The sequence below is a fragment of the Caloenas nicobarica genome, chromosome 5, assembly GCF_036013445.1.
Source record: "Caloenas nicobarica isolate bCalNic1 chromosome 5, bCalNic1.hap1, whole genome shotgun sequence".
Taxonomy (NCBI): Eukaryota; Metazoa; Chordata; class Aves; order Columbiformes; family Columbidae; genus Caloenas; species Caloenas nicobarica.
The window spans coordinates 28,147,312-28,160,192 of NC_088249.1; the positions used below are offsets into that span (position 1 = coordinate 28,147,312).

General features: G+C 35.4%; 1 protein-coding gene across 4 annotated transcripts in view; it reads right to left on the reverse strand.

Moving 5' to 3' along the window:
• Positions 1-7,264: 7,264 nt before the first annotated feature.
• AKAP6 (A-kinase anchoring protein 6) overlaps positions 7,265-12,881 on the reverse strand; it is a 233,361-nt gene continuing 227,744 nt past the window's right edge. For 2 of the 4 annotated variants that reach the window (XM_065635372.1, XM_065635371.1), the window contains exon 14: positions 7,265-8,504. The gene's annotated coding sequence lies outside the window, so the exon portion shown is untranslated. The remainder of the gene's footprint in view (positions 8,505-12,881) is intronic. The other 2 variants (XM_065635373.1, XM_065635374.1) reach the window with 1 other exon arrangement.

A 12,881-nucleotide genomic window follows, 5' to 3' on the forward strand; every position in this document is an offset into this window, starting at 1 on the left:
CAGCAACAGATCTAGACGTGTTTGTTGCAGATACTAAATAACTGCAGTTCTAATACCTCTAAAAATGTCATATCAAACCTTTTTAGAAGAGCTGGATGAAATCTTAGCCCCTGTTCACAGGTGCCCGGGTTCAGCTGCAGATTTGTTTTCATAAAATCTCAGCCCCTCTTCAGAGATGCCAGTTGTAGTAGATGAGACAGGGCAAGCCAAGAACATTGTTCTGGTAGTGGCAAGAGCAACTAAGAATGTTCCTGAAACCGCTTTATTTTTTATCCTTCTATAAACTTCAGGAGTATATGATAAAATATAACTATTAGAGTGTAGATTACAGGATTAAAATTGACTTCCTTAATACCATCTTTTCAAGTTGATTAAGCTTAAAAAACACGTTCAGAGATATTTCATTAGCGTGTTTACTGCCATGATAAAGATCAGGAAAGATAATTATTATTGATCACCATTGAAAAACCATAAGAAAATAATTTTAATGTATATCATATTCTGTAAGAATAACCTGAACCTTCAAATGAGAATATACAAGTTAGCTTGCAATTGAAACTATGTAGTTTCTTCTAAGGAAATGTTAAAATCAAGAGTTCCACTTGTATGCAAAACGTGGTGTGTCTCTTGTCTAGTTTTAAAGACCCATAAAGTAAAAGTTCTGGTATAAAATTTCCTTGAAGGAAAAAAAAAGAGCACATGATTGCATAAAACTTTCAAAGTACAATGGAAGTCTAAGAGAAATATAATTATTATTGTCGGTTTATCACCTCAAACATGTTGTTGTAAATGTCATTATATCAGATGAGTTTGAAAACAGGTTTTCCATTTCACACTTTATTTGACAAGGTGATTCATTGTGCAGAGCAGTTTAAGATGTCAGTCGTCATGCAAAGAATTGAGTTGTGCTGATGTGCTTATGAGCATTCCTCCATCAAAATATATGATTAAAGAAGGGTTATTCTTCTGAAATATTGTTACTCAACTGGCCTGAAATATGAGTGTTTTCTTTATTGAAATACAATTTATCACAGTTAAGTCCTTCTAAGTAACCATGTATATGTTACATATGGCATGTGGAAAGCTGGTTACAGTTATTCACAAAATCATATTTGAGATAATTTCTCATTCTGCAGCACAATAGTTTGTCAAGTAATTGCAATAATTTGTTTCTGACATCACATCTTCATTCTCAACAAGGGAATGAAGTGGAAAGAAAAGAAAAACAAGCATTTTCTATGCTTTTTGTATGTGTCTTGTGTCTGTCAGTGGCCCATTTTTGATTGTCTCTGAGAATGGCAGAAATCTTCCATCTTGCTTTGGCCATTTTTGCCTTGAGTTAGGACATTTCCCTTGTTCTCTCAGTGGAGAATAGCCTTCAGCATGGAGAATGAAGTTTGCTTTTCACTGTCATTAGTTTCAACTAACCTGCTGTCTTAGCACAGCTGCCTATTTTATATTTAGACTCTTTTACAATCCCACTAAGCTATTTGACTCAATAATTTCTTGTAGAGATGAAATTCCACAGATTAATTATATATGATGCAAAGGAGTACAGCATTTCCTTCCATCATATCTCAATTCACTACCAGTCCATTTCCTTGAGTGACTTGGTATTATGTGGCTGGGAGAAGAAGAAAGACAGATTTGCCTTAACCAAACCATTCATTATTTTGAATACTATCATGTCTGTTGTGTTACAAAATGCTATCGAATAGTTACATGATAATACATATACTGTAGGCAGAACTCAACTTTCCCTTCCCTCTCCTTCTTTTCTTTCTTTCTTTCTTTTCTTTCTCTTTCTTTTTCTTTCTTTCTTTCCTTCTTTCTTTCTTTCCTTCTTTCCTTCTTTCCTTCCTTCTCTCCTTCCTTCTCTCCTTCCTTCTCTCCTTCTCTCCTTCCTTCTTTCTTTCTTTCTTTTTTCTTTCTTTTTCTTTCCCTTTCTTTCTTTCCCTCTTTCTTTCCCTCTTTCTTTCCCTCTTTCCCTTTCTCTTTCTCTCTTTCTCTCTCTCTTTCTTTCTCTTTCTCTCTTTCTATCTTTCTCTTCCTTTCTCTCTTTCTTTCTCTCTTTCTCTCTTTCTCTCTCTTTCTCTCTTTCTCTCTCTCTTTCTCTCTCTCTTTCTTTCTTGTTCTTTCTTTCTTTTCCTTCCTTCCTTTTCCTTCCTTCCTTCCTTCCTTCCTTCCTTCCTTCCTTCCTTCCTTCCTTCCTTCCTTCCCTCCTTCCTTTTCCTTTTCCTTTTCCTTTTCCTTTTCTTTCATTTTTTCTCATATACCTGGTTTCTACACTTGTCTAATATGGTGACCTCTACATTTCCAGATACTGTTCTACATATGAAAATCAAGTATGCAGGATATACACCTAAGGACTAAGGTGCTGATATATTTACTGCCTTTGACTTCTCCTCTTACTGTGGCCATAAGGGTGTCGAGTGGCACAGAAATATGTACACACAGATTACAGTTTGACTTTACTCACAAATGATGATAATTATTAAGAACACATTCCTCCTCCTCCAAAGAACTCACACATAGATACCCCTCCCCCTCCAAGAGAAACCTCCTCTTCAACACCCTATGTTAAATGCAATCAAATGTTAATTAACTGACAATGGTACATCTGATTGATATGCTTGGCATACTGAACAGCAGATTCAGAAAAATGAGTATTCATGAATAGCATCATGTTACAGTTTGCAGTAACAAGTCTAGCAATAGAGACAAAGCTGTTCCAATACAGTGTATGCTCCTACCATTCTACAAATTATTTAACCAGAGCTAGTTACCATCAACCACCCTCCAGGCTCCACCTCCTCTTCTGCTTCTGCATCAACCAGGACGACACTTACCAATCCAAATCCTCCCTCCAGCCTAGCTCACACAGCCGCTGCATTACATTTCTACCAGCCACCTTTTCACTCCAAGCCCCTGTTGTTCTGTCTCCCACTCGCCCACCTTTCAAACTGTCACCTGTAAATTGCTTGTTACAAACGTAAGTTAAAAATCCTTCCTTTAGCTGCTGAATTGTGCAGCAAGAAAAGGTACAAATGGGGAACTGTTCAGCTCAGAAGACCAGAGAATAAGAGATGCAGGAATATGTAAGATGAACAGCAACAGGCTTGAGAAACATTCTAATTTAAGGCAAACTACCCTTACAGACGAAGCTTTCTTTAGTGGTCATACAATAGTGGAAAATAGAGCTCTATGTGCATTAAAAGCTTTTTAAAGACTTTCCCTCCACAAAATATGGCCAAAAGCATCACTGATCAGCTGGGCTGACATAGATGCTCAGCAACCCAACAGAGCTGTGTGTTGTGGGTTTTTTTTTATTATTATTCATGCCACAGTTTTAACCACTGAAAAGACATTCCCATAATCTTTTCAGCACTTTGAAAAGCCCTACTTTGAGGTAAGTAAAGCAAAAACTATGAGAGGCGTAGATCTGTCTGGCACCAGTATGTCAGGATAAATAATGATCAGTTAATAGAACTATCATAATCCTGCACAGCTTAGAGTATTCTTGATTACACTAATGTCAGGGGACCACTTGGATTTACAGAAAGATTGATTTTTTGTTTTCTTTTCCTTTTATGATTTTTTGTCTGCCATTGTATATTATTTAAAATCTACTTGCTACAACTTCATTTTCAAGCTCGTTAGAGGCAGATGTTTTTCAGCACAAACTTGGTCATGTTCCCTATGAAGAAACAACAAAACCCATGCCCTCTAAATATAATTCTGGCATCAGGCTTTGGAATCAAGACCTACAGAACAGAAGTTCAGGTATATAGGCACAGTAGCCTTTATGAGAAATTGCCATACCACCTTGCCTGAGGGCATGTTATTTCCCATAATATTTGTATCCTCCTGAAAAATAAGGATAGATTTGGGGTAGGTGGCTGATGCTCAGTATCACTTCTTCCAGACTGATTTTTTTTCAGTCTGTAAATGAAGTGCATCAAGAATGGCCTGTGTTTTTCTGCTATTGCTTGAAATCTTGTCAAATATGTTTCCCTCCCCCTGTCATTCTCATGATGTTTCTTTGGAAAATGCTACAACTGGATCCTTGCTGCATCTAAAACAATCTCACAGTAATTACAGGAAAGAGAAAAATCTTTAAAAAATTGTATGTGTTTTAAAAATTATTTTCACTTCCCTTTGCAAACCTAGGATGTCAGGGACATAGGAGCTCAACATAAGGCAGAAGTTAAAATATTTACTTGGCTAACTGTTCTTTTCATAAAGTATCATTTAATTTTAAGCATAATGTAATTCTGTACTTCTTGTAATTTTAAGAATTAGTTTGACAATTACTACAAAATTCCCATAATATTTGTACACTAACATTACTGACTTATGCAATTCTTGACTTCATTTTTAACTTAGTTTATTTTTGCACTCCCCAGAAATAAAATACTACTACTTGCTGTTGAAATTCCCTTTTTAAAGCACTTAGAATTCATCCAGCACACAAACCTAAGTAATACCAAGTACATTTAGGGTCTCATCCTTAGAAACATTTCTAAAATCAGGGATGAGCATGTATTTACTGAGCAAACAGTAGTCACATGAAAAATGTAAGCAATTCAGGTTGGTAGAAAAGGTATAAAACACAGGGTGATTCTGAGAAATCAAAAGCACAGCACTGAAGGCAATAGATCGGATGTCACTTGCTGGCCCAAATCCCTCTCAAAGTGATGCTATAATGTGGAATAAGTTTGTAGAAACTTGTCAGTGAAGGAGATTGACTTGGCTAAGAACTTGACATCCCTGTTAATCCTCTTGAGTCAAGTACGGGTACAGTCTGGCCTAAACATTCATAACCCCTTTTCTGTGCACTGCAGCACAGGAACCTTTACAACATTGTTCTTGATGTCTTCAGGCCAAAAGAAAAAAAGCAGCCCTTTTACCTCATACATTGAAGTCAAAATATGTTGTTTTCCTCAACACGGGAACTGGAACAAAATTCGGAAATACGTGATGCAGGAGGCTATGTCATCCATGGATCCTGTCACCAAGGAGGAAGGCTGAGCTGCCATCTGTCTGAGAGCGAGTCTCTATTTGAGTTTATTGTAAAACAAGCAGGAACAATTCTGAATCTTTGCATGTGTTTGTATGCTTATGTGTACACATGTTCAATGAACACTACAAACAACCATAAGGACATAGAGATGCCACCTAAATTTATCTTACTGTAACAAAGGTGCAGAGGCTCTGCTCCATAAAAATTCTTTGACTTACCTTGGGAGAAAGACAAACCATTACGTAAGAAAGACTGGGAAGAGGGTTTACAAGGCTACCTGTACATAGAACTACTGTGATTACAAAACACCTTTTAAATCGTAGCCTCAGGCTTGTGTTTTACCACCAGGGTTAGTGTGCATTGTCTTTGCTCAGAGCTGAAGAGCTCTGGCTCTCTGTGGAAGGAATGTGAAGCAGGCAGGAAAAGGAGATCCACGCTTCAGGGCCATTGCTGTCAAACAGCCTCCTCACACATTGCAGATGTTATTCAAGCATGAGCCAGAACTTTGTGGAATAAAGAGCAGCCTATGGAACTTGAGGTGAGGGTAAAGGCTGCAGAAATCTTGCAGTATTCTGCTACCCCAAAGGAGAATTCCACCAGCAGGGCACAGGATCTATACCGGAATCTATGTAAGGGCTGATCTTAGAGGTAATATTGGTACATCAACATTATTTGTACACTATACCAATATTTTTCTTCAGGGGTTAGCACTAGAACTTCTTGCAAGTTCTAGGCACAACTGACCCTTATGTGTATGACTTGCACTAAGACATGAACAAATCCTGTTGAGTATATATCAGAGATTGCTCTTCCATTATAAATCAATATTTATGGACAGCGAAGTCCAGTATATTTTGAGAATAAACATAAGAAAGAGTAAACCTTCTAACCATGCCAAAAAAGGAATAGTTGATATTGATGGGTCTTGCATCACAGTCATAAAAATGATGACTTTATCTCATTAGACCAAATAATATAGATCTGGGAATATTAGTTAAATTAAAGTGTTCAGCATCTCTCAGAAAGGAACCATAGAAATTTGAGTTGTGACCCTATAATATTCCAGATATTGTATGATGAATATGTGGTTTATTGATTTGACATGTATTCCTATTTTCCCCCAGGAAAAAGGCAAATTTGTGGCAAACGGCCTAATAGAATGGTACAAATAATTGATGGAGCTCTGCACAGTCCGTTGGGTGAGATGACAGATCTGAAAAGCCTCTGACTTATTAGTTTTCCTGTCATCATAATGTAAGGTATGACTATAGTCAAAGTAAGTTTAAAAAAATACAACATACACCAGAAAATGCTATGGAGAAAAGAATGATTCCAAACTCAATTCCCACATCAAGATCATTCTAAAAATCATGTTTGAAAGAACTAATACATGAACATAATTGTCACTGTAAATATTTTACTAAAATTAGGAGTTATATTCCAGATGATATATTTTTTTAATGTTTAAAATACACTAAAGTGATCTTTAGCTACATAGTTATACATCTTAGGTAATTACAGGCTAATCTATTAGATTGTCACATGATAGAAGATATGTGAGAGCAGAAAACTTAATGGATTCAAAAGGCTCTCTTAATAATTACTTCTTATTTATACTTTAAGCTAAGAGTTGTTTCTTTGCCCTACCCACATAATAGCCTACCCAAGGCTACGCAGTGGAAATTTAAACTGAGAGATAAATAATATGCCTCTTGCAGTAATAAGAAGCTGTTAATAATTTGGAAAACATGAGCTTTTTTTTTAAATACCTGCTCCTTCAGTGTTGTATGAATATGTCAGCTGGTCAGTATAGTTCCTCTAAGCTACTAGCTAAGCTTGTCAATCAGATGCATATTTTTTAAAGGAAGAAGAATGTTGAAGCTTTTTGTAAAAACATTTATATACTTGGAAAAATTATGTTTAAAGGTGGTGTGAGAGAGCATTCTTTGCCTTTTAACTTTCATGATATCGCTTCTCAATAGAGTTTTTAGGAGATGAATGCCATGTTTGCAGAAACAGATTATAAAGCTGTCTGGCTTATTTTGGCCACCCAATATAGTTTTAGCACAAGTTAAAACATTTAAAATGTACAGTTTGAGTCACTGAAACAGCCAACTGTAAAAGTGTCTCTATAAATATATATAAAGCTTATTCAATATAATTATGTAAATGAATGAAATTTTAAGAATGAGACAATAAACTGTTACTTACCAAAAAATAAAAGATCTGCTGTAAAGGTTGCCTGATCATTGTCACCACTGCAGCTGGCAGTATACTAGTTTAAACTACTAAATAATTGTGTCTCCTTGTTTGGCCCAAATGACCTGCTGAATCTTTAATGAAAAAGTTCTTTACCTCTAAGCCAGGTAATACGAATCTTCACCAGCTATAGAATCGCATATCTCTAGGGAATATTTGCAAACATATTCTTCTGTATTGCAATACCTATTCTTCTGTACTTTGATAAAGTATTCTGTTCTTGGAACGCAGGTAAAAGAGATCACCAGTTCTGTTGTGGTTTTTTTTTTTCCCCAATGAACTATGTTTATTATGCCAATTCTAGTTACCATGCAATCTAATGGTTTTAAGGCTTATATTTTCCACATCACTGGACATCACAAACATGAAAGCATTTTATACTGTCATTTTACATCAATGTTTGCACTTGGTTATACATATATACAGAAATTATTCACACATCTTAACCTTGCTATTTCCTTCTTTCAAACCAACATAATTTTACCTTGAAAGCAGCTTTTTAATAAATGGTATAAGAAATACAGCAAGGCACACATTTTTTAAAAACTTTTTTCTCATTACCACCTCAAGAAGCATAAAAAACCAAAATGTTGTACTTAATTCAGTAGAATGTCAACAGTTCCTAATATACAACACCATGTAGTTGTTTCTTGAAGTGTTGCATAGATTAAATTTTAAAATTAAATAAATAAAATGCCATTTATTTTAATTGCTTAATTTTCAGATGAATTGAGCCAGGAGGGCTGATGACGTCTTTTTGCTGCAATCCAACAAAATTATCACTTGAAAAGTAAAATAGTTTTGATAAACCTATGCATTATACACATAAATATTAAATTTCATACATAAAATAAAAGAGTACTGACAGGTACATTTCTGAAAAGATGAACACGACTGATCATGAATTCTGTGGAACTTCAAAACTTTAAAGAACGGAATCAGTGATAAGTAGTACAGGAGCATCCAATTCAGGAAGGGGAGGTCATTAGAGGTAGCTTGGGAGAGGAATCCATATGAAAGCAAATGGCCTTGCTACAATACAAAATGATCACTGAAATAGGACTAGCATATGCAGCCTGATCACAAAGCCAACATGGACAAATCACATTTGGAAAGAAAATTTATCTTGGGAGTCAGTGTAACGAAAGGCAGTGATACAATGGAATTGGAGGTCATCCCAGGGTTTACAGGATGAACCTGCACCTGAATTGCAGCCAAGTGTCTAAAAGGAAACAAAAAAGTAATAGTAGGTTACAGAAAATTAAGTTTTATTTCCAAAACAAAGCTCTTCCAGAACAACCATAGATAGTCATTAAATTGTCACATGCCAGAGCCTTTAATGCAGAAGCATACAGTTGGCAAACAATAACTTTTAACAGCCTGAGGTACAAGTTAGTGTAAAAAATTGTATTGATGTAGAAAACTCATTGATTTTTGTAAAGACTTTATTCCTAAAGAAACAAGGGAAGTCATCAAATCTGAGCTTTTCCCTGGATCCTGTCTTCATCCTTACCTGTGAACTTACCTTCAGCACACTCAAAGTGCATCGATCAATGAAAACAGGAATTTTCAAAAGCCAAGCAATGAGAAGATTTATCCATCATTTATTTTAATATTTATGTAAACATATAGCATGAGATTTCAATGGAGAAGGGGAAAGGATTGTCACATAAGTGGTCCATGAATAGAGTTGTCAGTGTCATCACTATATTTTGAAATTGCATATAGCTATTTAGACACTTCTTGTACCAGCAATGAGTTAAATTTTCACACTATAGAATTATACAGCTCAGAGTTTAGGGTTAAACTATTCATCAAAGAGCACAGGCTTATGATGAGGATTATGAAGAAATAACTGTCAGAATACAGCTCAAAGATTAGTGCAAAATACATCTTATAGGCATTTCCTAGGAGGCACTCCAGATATGCATTATGTGCCTTCCAAATTAAGCAGGAATATCTGGATCTATCCCGTTACCTTCTCCTTTGATCTTATTTGCTGTAAATGACCCCCTCCTGATTTATAGCAGAAATATACTTACATGAAAATAGTGAAAAAGTTCAACAGTTTGTTTAGTAATTAATGAAGAACTGATCTGAATAAAGGGGAAGATTGTATCAAAAGGTTTCTATGACTCTGGCATAAGTTTGATGTATCTATAGTAAGAAAAGTCTCACTGATGGATTATGTCAAGTTTTTCAAAAATTATGTAATTCACAGACAATACAAGATTATCTGTCTATTCCATTTTTTTTAAGTCAGCAAATGTAAGGAGCTAAAAAGTCAGACTTTTAAACTCTGTAAAGAAACATTATAGTATCTACCTCCTATAAAAACCTCTAGAAAAAAAACAGGAAATATTTTAGATTATTCTTGTAGTTCTAGTCTCTAAAAGTAAATTATTACATATTACCCATTGTGTAAACTTGTTTATTATTTTTCTCCTGTAACAAATAATTAGTTAACAGTCCCTTGCATTTATGTATCATTTTTTATCTGTGGATCTCAAAACACTTTTCAGTGAATAAAACACACTTCACAGGTCTCATTGATCATTATTCTAATTATTTTGTTGCTAAAGAAACTGAGGCAAGGAAGGAATAAGTCATACAAAAAAATCTGTTGCTGAGTAGGAAATAACAGTCAGGCTGCCTCAGTACCAGTCCTGAGTTCCTCCTGGCTATAGTAAGTGGCAGGATATTCTGGCTAACATTGCAGCACTGTCAAATAAAGCCAACTTAGTTTTCTTAAGCCCAAGTAAAATATTTTTCCCCTACATTAAGTTGAAGCTTAAGTTTAAATTACCAGTTTTGCACAAAAGGAAGGAAATAGCTTTTGGACTTACTTGTAAGAACTAACAGATTGCACACAGAATTCCAACGTATCCTCTACAAAAGACTTTGGACACGTTACATAAACCTCCTTAATGTATTGATCTTTATGGGTATTGAATATGTGACTAAAAAATACCATCCCATTAGTGAGTCATGGGTCACACTGACAGCAAATCGCATGATCTCATATACAGACAGTTCTTTCAAGATGTCCCTTACTTGATAAATAAAATCAGCATAGCTTTATGAGCACCTCTGTTGAAGAATTCCATTCTGGCTCATATGAGAGACTAGTCAGTGCTGACAGAAATGTTTTTAAGCCTGACTATAGAATTGTTATTATTTTCCCATAATGGGAATTTTTTGGAGCACACTGCTAAATAACAGAATTGTAACATTTGGCAAAAATATTTTCTTCACTGTTACTTTTATGCTCCTGTACAGCCAAGGTAAATACTAAACTAGTATAAAATAAAACTGCTTTTGAAACTATGTATTTTTCAGCTTCGAATTCTCAGTATGCTTTTAAGGTACACATATACTATAGATTATTTTTCTCTAAGTATTGCAGCTACACATGGAATTACACATTTAAATGAGCTTACAGCACAGGTGCTACAGGAAAAATAATGGTGTTTGCCATTTATCTTTCAAATTAAATAATGTGTTTTTAAATAGTAACTTTTTTCATAATACACTTATGGGAACAACATTTATCTGTCACATTTTAAAAGATGTATTAGTAATAAATGTAAATTACCTTTGGAAAATCAGTAATTAGGCTCATCAAAAAATAAACAATCTGCCACCAAAAAGATAATCTTTAGCATAGTTAAGTATAATAACTGTTATTTGAATAAGTTAACAAATTAGGATAGATTGCTTCTGTAATTCATTCCCCATAGCATGAGAGATGAAGTTAAAGCACCAAGCTCGTGAATGGGGGAAGGGAGCTCAGGCTTTAGTGAAACTAAATCTAGCAGCTCATATTTTCATTTTCTGATGTGCCAGAGATAAACTGTATGTATCCTAGGGCTTTGCTACTGGATATAACATAGTACGTAATTTCCATGGAAGCAGTGCTATATGTATCAGTTAAGAACCAGTACATCTTCCTAAAAGTAAAGTCGGATGTAGTGTGAAGGGCTTTGTTACCGTAAGAAATATTTGTCAACTCCTGGGCGAAAATTAAACTATAACATAACCCTATTAAGTTGTTGCATACAGACTCTGCATCACATTTTATTGTACTGTGGGCATTTCTTAATATCTCCATCCTGTAGGTCCAATCTTAGCTCTTACACCAACTGCATTTTGTCATATCCCAGTCTTATGAAAAAGACATCTGGCTACCAAGTAACTATGAAGTTTTGAAGAGTGAGGGAAAGTTTAGACAGTATTTTGAGATCCTCAGAGGAAAAGTACTATTGAATTGAAAAGACATTATTTTCATCAGTGAAAGTATGAGCACAATAATAAACTTGGATTCACTATAGTGAGTAGTCTTCCTCAAATTAGTATAATAAAAATGAGTTAAAAAAAAGAGAGAAAACTAATAAAACAGTAATTTAGGAAAGGCTTATGTTTACATAATTGTCACGTATCAACCTCAGACTTTTGCCATCATCTCAGTTTCCAAATAGAGGCTTCCATATACATATAATCCTTTTAGTGTAATTCTTGAATATATGGTAACATTTATGAGTTTCGTAATTCCCAGTTGATTTCCATTGCTTCTCCAGTTGTTTGGATATGTCCAAGTATTAACCTTATTGGCAATCAACAGGTCATGATAGCTTATTTCAAAGCCATTCAAGAACTATCCTCTTTGTTATGATAGTTCCAAGATAATGCATTATTCAAATAGATATGTGTCGAAAGAGTGGCAAGCTGTAGACTAGTGTTGTCGTAACCTAAAGACTTTGCTAGACATTTATACATATGTGAATGTGTGAATGTTGGGTAAACCACACATATGTGCAAAAGAAAAGCCAAAAGCATAGTAATATAACATAGCAAAATCAGAAATGCAGAAGTTAGATACCTAATAGCAGCAAAGCAATCTACTTCATATAAATAGGCTCAGATCCTCCGATACAGCTACATAGTTTGCAGTAGGAAAGTACCAGTAGTTTTCATGGCCAGTGATGAATAACAGCCTTTTCTCCTAGCAACATCATGGAATCATAGCATAATGTAGGTTGGAAGGAAACTTGAACATCATCTGGTCCAGCCTCCTCCTCAAAGGAAGGCTGTTTTCAAAGGTGATCAGATTATTCAGGGTCACGTTGACTCGAATTTTGAAAATCTCCAAGGACAGAGATTCCAGAACTTCTTGGGGAAACCTGGTCCCATGTTTAGCCTTGTGTTTTGTTGGAAATTCCCTTGCTACAGCTTCTGGCAAGCAGCAGCATTTGGAATTGGAGTTGCACTTGGAGTTGCCATTGCGGCCCTGGTCTACTGGAGGAGTGTTTCCAAAGATTAATGGCATTCTATACAGCTCTTCTGGCTTTTGGGTCACCAAACATCTAGTGAGACTCAAAGCAGCAGTGCTACATGCTAGAGTTTGATCCAGACGTTGCTCTGTAGATCTTCTTTTGTTGTTAAATGTGCAGTTATTGTTAGACATTTATGTGAGGTCAGAAACTCCACATCTGAACCACTTTCAAATTTTGGAAGAGATCAGAGCCACCTTTCCATCTTAGGTTCCACCATTTTACTTATGTTTCAAAATGCTTACCACAAAATAGAACCAAAGCTTGGT